The sequence below is a fragment of the Phyllobates terribilis genome, unplaced genomic scaffold (genome assembly GCF_046119375.1).
Source record: "Phyllobates terribilis strain yellow unplaced genomic scaffold, ASM4611937v1 Scaffold_55__1_contigs__length_8800988, whole genome shotgun sequence".
Classification (NCBI taxonomy): domain Eukaryota; kingdom Metazoa; phylum Chordata; class Amphibia; order Anura; family Dendrobatidae; genus Phyllobates; species Phyllobates terribilis.
Window position 1 is genome coordinate 6279107 of NW_027362815.1, and position 10751 is coordinate 6289857.

Consider the following 10751-nt stretch of genomic DNA (forward strand, 5'->3'; position numbering starts at 1 on the left):
GAAGCGAGGTCTGCTCAAAGAGGCACTTCTCGTATTTAGCGAAGAGGTGATTCTGCCTGAGCCTGAGCAGGACCTGACGAACGTCCCTCCGGTGAGTCTGGAGATCCGGAGAGAAGACCAAGATGTCGTCCAGGTACACCACTACGCAGGAGTAGAGAAGGTCCCGGAAGATGTCATTGACCAACTCTTGAAAGACGGCAGGAGCGTTACAGAGACCAAAGGGCATTACCAGATATTCATAGTGGCCGTCCCGGGTGTTGAATGCCGTCTTCCATTCATCCCCCTGACGGATACGAACCAGGTTGTACGCCCCACGGAGGTCCAGTTTGGTGAAGATTCTAGCCCCCCTCAGACGATCAAATAACTCCGGAATGAGCGGAAGGGGGTACTTATTCTTCACCGTGATCTGGTTAAGGCCTCTATAGTCTATACAGGGACGGAGAGAGCCGTCCTTCTTTTTGACGAAAAAGAAGCCTGCTCCCGCCGGGGAGGTAGATTTCCGGATGAATCCCCTGGCCAGATTCTCCTCAATATATTCGGACATCGACCGGGTCTCAGCAGCGGATAATGGATAAATACGCCCACGGGGAAGAGTAGTACCAGGTAACAGGTCGATAGGGCAGTCGTATGGTCTATGAGGGGGTAGTGTCTCTGCCTCCTTTTTATTAAAGACATCAGCATAAGACCAATAAGGAATCGGAAGTCCAGGTAGATTAGCTGGGGTAGGAGAAGGACGGACGGGATGGACGGGAACCAGACAGGTCTTATGGCAGTCCTGTCCCCAGCGAAGGACTTCTCCGGTCTGCCAGTCAAGCACGGGTGCATGTCTCTGGAGCCAAGGTAGACCTAGCAAGAGGGCGTGAGAGAGTCCAGGCAGAACATGAAAGGAGATACTCTCAGAATGCAGCATTCCCACCTGCAGAGTAATGGATTCGGTGATGAGTTGGATGGGGCGTGGTAAGAGACCCCCATCCACGGCAGCAACAGACAAGGGTACAGCCAGAGGTTTGGTGGGGATGCGGTATTTCTCTACCAGGGACTGTGAAATAAGATTCCCGGCTGCTCCAGAGTCAAGTTGGGCTAGTTCGAAATAACGGTTCTCCCCGCAGACAATTGAGACTGACAGCAGCAGAGATGGAGAGGATTTATTCTTGTCTAGGTCGACCTCTCTGAGCGAACCTAGACACAGGCGTTTCCCGACCTCTCCGGGCAGGCACGGATCCGGTGCTCCTTACTGCCACAGTAGAAGCAGCTCCCCTCGGCACGGCGTAAGTCCTGACGGGTTTTGACCATCTTGGTCTGGTCGACCTGCATAGGCTCAGGAGAGTGTACCTGGGGAGAGACGGATTTCTGAAAAGTAGGAGCTAGACGTGGAAACCTCCTCTCACGGGTGACCTCTTTGGCACGCTCCTGGAACCGTAGGTCAATCCGGGTGGCAAGAGTTATTAGGTCATCGAGAGTGGTAGGAATGTCCCGACCGGCAAGTTCATCTTTAATACGGCCGGACAGACCCTCCCAGAAGACGGATACCAGAGCGTCGTTATCCCAGGCCAGCTCCGAGGCAAGGGTACGGAACCGTATGGCATATTGGCCCACGGTGAGACTTCCCTGACGGAGGCGTAGCAGTGATGATGCGGATGAGGTCTTCCGTCCGGGTTCGTCGAAGACTTTCCGGAAAGCCATGAGAAAGGCAGGCAAGTCGGACACCAGGGGGTCTCCTCTCTCCATAGAGGATTTAGCCAGGCCAGGGCCTCCCCGGTGAGATGGGACATGATGAAGGCAATTTTGGCCCGGTCGGAGTTAAACTGGTGGGACAGGAGTTCAAAGTGCAGGGTGCACTGATTTATGAAGCCCCGAGCCTGGGCGGAGTCGCCTCCGAAGCGAGGAGGTGCAGAAAGCCGGGGTCCGGGGTAGGATACCATGGTATTAGTGGACAGCGGAGCTGCCGGATTGCGAGTCATGGCACTGGCGGAGGTTGCTGGCGGAGCAGTCAGAGTGTCCAGGCGAGAATTGACATTCCGCAGGTGACCCAGGATGGACTCCTGTTGGGACCTCTGACGGGACAGTTCATGACACAGGTCCGAGAGCGAGGGAGCTTGGGTGCCACCGGGTTCCATGGCCCGAGCAAACTGTAACGGGTCTGGGAGGCGGAACCTCTGAGCTACTATACAAGGGGGCGGTCCTTGTAAGGGAGCGGGTGGCGACCAGGCAGGCAGTCACAGCAGGTGACCGGGACAGTCTCTAGAAGAACGGGCAGGAGGTCACGGCAAGTGACCGGGGCAGTCTCTGGATGAACGGGCAGATGGTCACGGCAAGTGACCGGGGCAGTCTCTGGGTAAAGGGTTGGTACGACCTGTGGCGGCTGATGGTAGACGTGAGCTCCCAGGTGAGCAGGCGAGAGTCTCTGGATAAACGGGTGGTCACAGCATGTGACGGCGGAGCCTCCAGGAAGACCAACAGACAGGCGGCAGATGAGCGCTCCCAGGTGAGCGGGCAGAAGTCTCTGGACAGGCGGGTGGTCACAGCACGTGACGGCAGAGCCTCCAGGTAGGCTAGCAGACAGACAGCAGATGAGCGCTCCCAGGTGAGCGGGCAGGAGTCACTGGACAGGCAGGTGGTCACAGCACGTGACGGCAGAGCCTCCAGGTAGGCTAGCAGACAGGCAGCAGATGAGCGCTCCCAGGTGAGCGGGCAGGAGTCACTGGACAGGCAGGTGGTCACAGCACGTGACGGCAGAGCCTCCAGGTAGGCTAGCAGGCAGGTAGCAGATGTGCGCTCCCAGGTGAGCGGGCAAGCTGGTCCTTAGACAGACTGACAGGAGTAGTAAGGCAGACCGTCGGACCTCAGGCTAGCAGGCAGGTAGCAGAATATCAGGCAGGAATAAGACAGCAAGCTGGCAGGAATCTGGCAGGTAACTGGCAACGGGACCTGAGGGCTGACGCAGAGTAGTGAACAGTGCAACAACATTGCTCGGGCACCTCCATTTTGGAGGAGGTGCCTTATATATGGTGAAGTCCTCCGGCCATTGGCCGGGGACTCCTTAGGACGGCGCGCGCGGCCCCTTTAAGAGGGAGGGAGAGCGCGCGCCCTAAGCACAGTGGCCGGGAAGGAGCGCGCGCTGCCAGCAGAGCGGGAGGAGGACGCCGGGCACGGAGCAGAGAGGTGAGGGGAACAGCGTCCCTGCCTAGCAGAGGGCAGGGACGCCGGCGCTACAGGCGAGAACAGGCCGGAGTCAAGACAAGGGCAGGCCGGAGCCAGAGCATGAGCAGGCTGGAGTCAGGGCGAGGGCAGGCCAGAGTCAGAGCGAGAGCAGGCATGAACCAAGGTTAGGGCATGCCAGAGCGAGAGCAGGCCAGAACTAGAGCGACAGCAGGCCGGAGCCAGGGCGAGGGCAGGCAAGAGCCAGAGCGAGAGTAGGCCATAGCCAAGGAAAGGGCAGGCCAGAGCCAGAGCGAGAGAAGGCCAGAGCCAAGGCAAGGGCAGGCCGGAACAATGGCTAAAGCAGGCTCGAGACAGGGCGAGGCCAGAGCCAGAGCGAGAGCAGGCCACAGCCAGAGTGAGAGTGTGCCGGAGCCAGGGCGAGGGCAGGCCAGAGCCAGAGAGAGAGCAGGCCGGAGCCAGGGCGAGGGCAGGCAAGAGCCAGAGCGAGAGTAGGCCATAGCCAAGGAAAGGGCAGGCCAGAGCCAGAGCGAGAGAAGGCCAGAGCCAAGGCAAGGGCAGGCCGGAACAATGGCTAAAGCAGGCTCGAGACAGGGCGAGGCCAGAGCCAGAGCGAGAGCAGGCCACAGCCAGAGTGAGAGTGTGCCGGAGCCAGGGCGAGGGCAGGCCAGAGCCAGAGAGAGAGCAGGCCGGAGCCAAAGCGAGAGCAGGCCGGAGCCAGGGCGAGAGCAGGCCGGAGCTAAGGCGAGGGCAGGCCGGAGCCAGAGCGATGGCAGGCCGGAGCCAGGGCAAGGGCAGTCCGGAATTAGAGCGAGAGCAGGCCGTAGCCAAGGTGAGAGCTGACCGGAGCCAAGGCGAGGGCAGGCCTGAGGCAGAGCCAGGGCAGGCCAGAGCGAGAGCAGGCCGGAGCCAAGGCGAGGGTAGGCCAGAGCAAGAGCTGGTCGGAGCCAAGGCGAGAGCAGGCCGGAGCCAAAGCAAGGGTAGGCCAGAGCCAAGGCAAAGGCAGGCCAGAGCCAGAGTGATAGAAGGCCAGAGTCAAGGCAAGGGCAGGCCGTAGCCAAGGTGAGAGCTGACCGGAGCCAAGTCGAGGGCAGGCCTGAGGCAGAGCCAGGACAGGCCAGAGCCAGAGCGAGAGTAGGCCGGAGCCAAGGCGAGGGTAGGCCAGAGCAAGAGCTGGTCGGAGCCAAGGCGAGAGCAGGCCGGAGCCAAAGCAAGGGTAGGCCAGAGCCAAGGCAAGGGCAGGCCAGAGCCAGAGTGATAGAAGGCCGGAACCAGGGCGAGAGCAGGCCGGAGCCAGAGAGAGAGCAGGCCGGAGCCAAAGCGAGAGCAGGCCGGAGCCAGGGCGAGAGCAGGCCGGAGCTAAGGCGAGGGCAGGCCGGAGCCAGAGCGATGGCAGGCCGGAGCCAGGGCAAGGGCAGTCCGGAACTAGAGCGAGAGCAGGCCGTAGCCAAGGTGAGAGCTGACCGGAGCCAAGGCGAGGGCAGGCCTGAGGCAGAGCCAGGGCAGGCCAGAGCGAGAGGAGGCCGGAGCCAAGGCGAGGGTAGGCCAGAGCAAGAGCTGGTCGGAGCCAAGGCGAGAGCAGGCCGGAGCCAAAGCAAGGGTAGGCCAGAGCCAAGGCAAGGGCAGGCCAGAGCCAGAGTGATAGAAGGCCAGAGTCAAGGCAAGGGCAGGCCGTAGCCAAGGTGAGAGCTGACCGGAGCCAAGGCGAGGGCAGGCCTGAGGCAGAGCCAGGACAGGCCGGAGCCAAGGCGAGGGTAGGCCAGAGCAAGAGCTGGTCGGAGCCAAGGCGAGAGCAGGCCGGAGCCAAAGCAAGGGTAGGCCAGAGCCAAGGCAAGGGCAGGCCAGAGCCAGAGTGATAGAAGGCCAGAGTCAAGGCAAGGGCAGGCCGGAACCAGGGCGAGAGCAGGCCGGAGACAGGACGAGGCCAGAGCCAGAACAAGAGCGACGGCAGGCTGGAGCCAAGGCGAAGGTAGGCCAGAACAAGAGCGAGATCAGGCTAGAGTCAAGACGAGGGCAGTCCAGAGCCAGAGGAAGAGCAGGCCGGAGCCAAGGCTTGGGCAGGCCAGAGCCAGACAGAGAGCAGGCCGGAGCCAGAGCGAGGGCAGGCCAGAGCCACAGAGAGAGCAGGTCGGAGCCAGGGCTAGAGCAGGCCGGAGCCAATGCGAGGGCAGGCTGGAGCCAATGCGAGGGCAGGCCGGAGCCAGAGCAAGGGCAGGCCGGAGTCAGGGCGAGGGCAGGCCGGAGGCAGAGCGAGAGCAGGCCGGAGCCAAGGCGAGAGCAGGCCGGAGCCAAGGCGAGGGCAGTCCAGAGCCAAGGCAAGGGCAGGCCAGAGCCTGAGCGATAGAAGGCCAGAGCCAAGGCAAGGGCATGCCGGAATCAGGGCGAGAGCAGGCCGGCGACAGGGCGAGTCCAGAGCGAGAGCAGGCCAGAGAGAGAGTAGGCCAGAGCCAGTTCGAGGGCAGGCCAGAGAGAAAGCAGGCCCAAGCCAAGGCGAGGGTAGGCCAGTGCAGAGCGAGAGCAGGCCGGAGCCAGGGCGACAGTAGGCCAGAGCCAAAGTGAGTGCTGGCCAGAGCGAGAGCAGGCCAGAGCCAGAGAGAAAGCAGTCCGGAGCCAAGGCGAGGGCAGGCCAGAGCCAGAGCGAAAGCAGGCCTGAGCGAGAGCAGGCCGGAGACAAGGCAAAGGCAGGCCAGAACAAGAGCGAGAACAGGCCGGAGTCAAGACTAGGGCAGGCCAGAGCCAGAGCTAGAGCAGGCCAGAGCCAGAGCAAGAGCAGGCGAGAGCCAGAGCTACAGCAGGCCGGAGCCAGGGCGAGGGCAGGCAAGAGCCAGAGCGAGAGCAGGCCGGAGCCAAGGCGAGGGCTGGCCGGAGCCAGAGCAAGGGCAGGCCGGAACCAGGGCGAGGACAGGCCAGAGCAGGCCAGAGCGAGAGCAGGCCGGAGCCAAGGCGAGAGCAGGCCGGAGCCAAGGCCAGGGCAGGCCAGAGCCAGACCGAGAGGAGGCCGGAGCCAGGGCGAGAGCAGGACGGAGCCAAGGCGAGGGCAGGCCAGAGCCAGATCCAGAGCAGGCCAGAGTCAGGGCGATGGCAGTCCAGAGTCAGAGTGAGAGCAGGCCGGAGCCAAGGCGAGGGCAGGCCAGAGCGAGAGCAGACCTTAGCCAGGGCGAGGGCAGGCAAGAGCCAGAGCGAGAGTAGGCCAGAGCTAAGACAAGGGCCGGCCAGAGCGAGAGAAGGCCGGAGCCAAGGCAAGGGCAGGCTGGAACAGGGGTGAGAACAGGCCGGAGTCAAGACGAGGGCAGGCCAGAGCCAGAGCAAGAGCAGGCCGGAGTCAGAGCGAGAGCAGGCCGGAGCCAAGGCGAGGGCACGCCAGAGCGAGAGCAGGCCAGAACCAGAGCGACAGCAGGCCGGAGCCAGGGCGAGGGCAGGCAAGAGACAGAGCGAGAGTAGGCCAGAGCCAAGGCAAGGGCAGGGCGGAGCCAGAGCGAGAGAAGGCCAGAGCCAAGGCAAGGGCAGGCCGGAACAACGGCTAAAGCAGGCCCGAGACAGGGCGAGGCCAGAGCGAGAGCAGGCCACAGCCAGAGTGAGAGTATGCCGGAGCCTGGGCGAGGGCAGGCCAGAGAGAGAGCCGGCCGGAGCCAGGGCGAGGGCGGGCCAGAGCCAAAGCGAGAGCAAGCCGGAGCCAGGGCGAGAGCAGGCCGGAGCTGAGGCGAGGGCAGGCCGGAGCCAGAGCGATGGCAGGCCGGAGCCAGGGCAAGGGCAGTTCGGAACTAGAGCGAGAGCAGGCCGTAGCCAAGGTGAGAGCTGGCCGGAGCCAAGGCGAGGGCAGGCCAGAGGTAGAGCCAGGGCTGGCCAGAGCGAGAGCAGGCCGGAGCGAAGGCGAGGGCAGGCCAGAACCAGAGCAGGTCGGAGCCAAGGCGAGGGCAGGCCAGAGCCAGAGCAGGCCGGAGCCAAGGCGAGGGGAGGCCAGAGCGAGAGCAGGCCACAGCGAGAGCAGGCCGGAGCCAAGGCGAGAGCAGGCCGGAGCCAAGGCAAGGGTAGTCCAGAGCCAAGGCAAGGGCAGGCCAGAGCCAGAGTGATAGAAGGCCAGAGTCAAGGCAAGGGCAGGCCGGAACCAGGGCGAGAGCAGGCTGGAGACAGGGCGAGGCCAGAGCCAGAACAAGAGCGACAGCAGGCTGGAGCCAAGGAGAAGGCAGGCCAGAACAAGAGCGAGATCAGGCTAGAGTCAAGACGAGGGCAGTCCAGAGCCAGAGGAAGAGCAGGCCGGAGCCAAGGCTTGGGCAGGCCAGAGCCAGAGAGAGAGCAGGCCGGAGCCAGAGCGAGGGCAGGCCAGAGCCACAGAGAGAGCAGGTCGGAGCCAGGGCTTGAGCAGGCCGGAGCCATTGCGAGGGCAGGCTGGAGCCAATGCGAGGGCAGGCCGGAGCCAGAGCAAGGGCAGGCCGGAGTCAGGGCGAGGGCAGGCCGGAGGCAGAGCGAGAGCAGGCCGGAGCCAAGGCGAGAGCAGGCCGGAGCCAAGGCGAGAGCAGGCCGGAGCCAAGGCGAGGGCAGACCGGAGCCAAGGCGAGGGCAGGCCAGAGCCAGAGCGATAGAAGGCCAGAGCCAGGGCGAGGGCAGGCCAGAGACAGAGCAGGCCGGAGCCAGAGTGAGGGCAGGCCAGTGCCAGAGCGAGAGCAGGCCGGAGCCAGGGCGACAGCAGGCCGGAGCCAAAGCGAGTGCAGGTCAGAGCGAGTGCAGGCCAGAGCGAGGGCAGGCCAGAGCCAAAGCGAGTGCAGGCCAGAGCGAGAGCAGGCCAGAGCCAGAGCAGGCCAGAGCGAGAGTAGGCCAGAGCCAAGGCAAGGGCAGGCCAGAGCCACAGCGAGAGAAGGCCGGAGCCAAGGCAAGGGCAGGCCGGAACAAGGGCTAGATCAGGCCCGAGACAGGGCGAGGCCAGAGCGAGAGCAGGCCACAGCCAGAGTGAGAGTATGCCGGAGCCAGGGCGACGGCAGGCCAGAGCCAGAGAGAGAGCAGGCCGGAGCCAGGGCGAGGGCGGGCCAGAGCCAAAGCGAGAGCAGGCCGGAGATAAGGCGAGGGCAGGCCGGAGCCAGAGCGATGGCAGGCCGGAGCCAGGGCAAAGGCAGTCCGTAACTAGAGCGAGAGCAGGCCGGAGCCAAGGTGAGGGCAGGCCAGAGGCAGAGCCAGGGCAGGCCAGAGCCAGAGCAAGAGCAGGCCGGAGCCAAGGCGAGGGCAGGCCAGAGCAAGAGCAGGTCAGAGCCAGAGCGAGAGCAGGCCGGAGGCAAGGCGAGGGGAGGCCAGAGCGAGAGTAGTCCGGAGCCAAGGCAAGGGCAGGCCAGAGCGAGAGCAGGCCTGAGCCAGAGCAAGAGCAGGTCGGAGCCAAGGCGAAGGCAAGCCAGAACAAGAGCGACAGCAGGCTGGAGCCAAGGAGAAGGCAGGCCAGAACAAGAGCGAGATCAGGCTAGAGTCAAGACGAGGGCAGTCCAGAGCCAGAGGAAGAGCAGGCCGGAGCCAAGGCTTGGGCAGGCCAGAGCCAGAGAGAGAGCAGGCCGGAGCCAGAGCGAGGGCAGGCCAGAGCCACAGAGAGAGCAGGTCGGAGCCAGGGCTTGAGCAGGCCGGAGCCATTGCGAGGGCAGGCTGGAGCCAATGCGAGGGCAGGCCGGAGCCAGAGCAAGGGCAGGCCGGAGTCAGGGCGAGGGCAGGCCGGAGGCAGAGCGAGAGCAGGCCGGAGCCAAGGCGAGAGCAGGCCGGAGCCAAGGCGAGGGCAGGCCGGAGCCAAGGCGAGGGCAGGCCAGAGCCAGAGCGATAGAAGGCCAGAGCCAAGGCAAGGGCAGGCCGGAACCAGGGCGAAAGCAGGCCGGAGACAGGGCGAGAGCAGGCCAGAGCGAGAGCAGGCCAGAGAGAGAGTAGGCCAGAGCCAGTTCGAGGGCAGGCCAGAGAGAAAGCAGGCCGGAGCCAGAGCGAGGGCAGGCCAGTGCCAGAGCGAGAGCCGGAGCCAGGGCGACAGCAGGCCAGAGCCAAAGCAAGTGCAGGCCAGAGCCAGAGCGAGAGCAGGCCAGAGCCAGAGAGAAAGCAGTCCGGAGCCAAGGCGAGGGCAGGCCAGAGCCAGAGCGAAAGCAGGCCTGAGCGACGCAGGCCGGAGACAAGGCGAAGACAGGCCGGAGTCAAGACTAGGGCAGGCCAGAGCCAGAGCTAGAGCAGGCCAGAGCCAGAGCAAGAGCAGGCGAGAGCCAGAGCTAGAGCAGGCCGTAGCCAGAGCGAGGGCAGGCAAGAGCCAGAGCGAGAGCAGGCCGGAGACAGGGCGAGAGCAGGCCGGAGCCAAGGCGAGGGCTGGCCGGAGCCAGAGCAAGGGCAGGCCGGAACCAGGGCGAGGACAGGCCGGAGCCAGAGCGAGAGCAGGCTGGAGCCAAGGCGAGAGCAGGCCGGAGCCAAGGCGAGGGCAGGCCAGAGCCAGACCGAGAGGAGGCCGGAGCCAGGGCGAGAGCAGGACGGAGCCAAGGCGAGGGCAGACCAGAGCCAGATCCAGAGCAGGCCGGAGCCAAGGCGAGGGCATGCCAGAGCGAGAGCAGACCGGAGCCAGGGCGAGGGCAGGCAAGAGCCAGAGCGAGAGTAGGCCAGAGCCAAGGCAAGGGCCGGCCCGAGCCAGAGCGAGAGAAGACCGGAGCCAAGGCAAGGGCAAGCCAGAGCCAGAGTGATAGAAGGCCATAGTCAAGGCAAGGGCAGGCCAGAACCAGGGCGTGAGCAGGCCGGAGACAGGACGAGGCCAGAATCAGAACAAGAGCGAGAGCAGGCTGGAGCCAAGGAGAAGGCAGGCCAGAACAAGAGCGAGATCAGGCTAGAGTCAAGACGAGGGCAGTCCAGAGCCAGAGGAAGAGCAGGCCGGAGCCAAGGCATGGGCAGGCCAGAGCCAGAGAGAGAGCTGGCCGGAGCCAGGGCGAGGGCAGGCCAGAGCCAGAGCGAGAGCAGGTCGGAGTTAGGGCGAGAGCAGGCCGGAGCCAATGCGAGGGCAGGCCGGAGCCATAGCAAGGGCAGGCTGGAGTTAGGGCGAGGGCAGGCCGGAGGCAGAGCGAGAGAAGGCCGGAGCCCAGGTGAGAGCAGGCCGGAGCCAAGGCGAGGGTAGGCCGGAGCCAAGGCGAGGGCAGGCCAGAGCCAGAGCGATAGAAGGCCAGAGCCAAGGCAAGGGCAGGCCGTAGACAGGGCAAGGCCAGAGCCAGAGCGTGAGCAGGCCAGAGCGAGAGTAGGCCAGAGCCAGGGCGAGGGCAGGCCAGAGACAGAGCAGGCCGGAGCCAGAGTGAGGGCAGGCCAGTGCCAGAGCGAGAGCAGGCCGGAGCCAGGGCGACAGCAGGCCGGAGCCAAAGCGAGTGCAGGTCAGAGCGAGTGCAGGCCAGAGCGAGGGCAGGCCAGAGCCAAAGCGAGTGCAGGCCAGAGCGAGAGCAGGCCAGAGCCAGAGCAGGCCAGAGCGAGAGTAGGCCAGAGCCAAGGCAAGGGCAGGCCAGAGCCACAGCGAGAGAAGGCCGGAGCCAAGGCAAGGGCAGGCCGGAACAAGGGCTAGATCAGGCCCGAGACAGGGCGAGGCCAGAGCGAGAGCAGGCCACAGCCAGAGTGAGAGT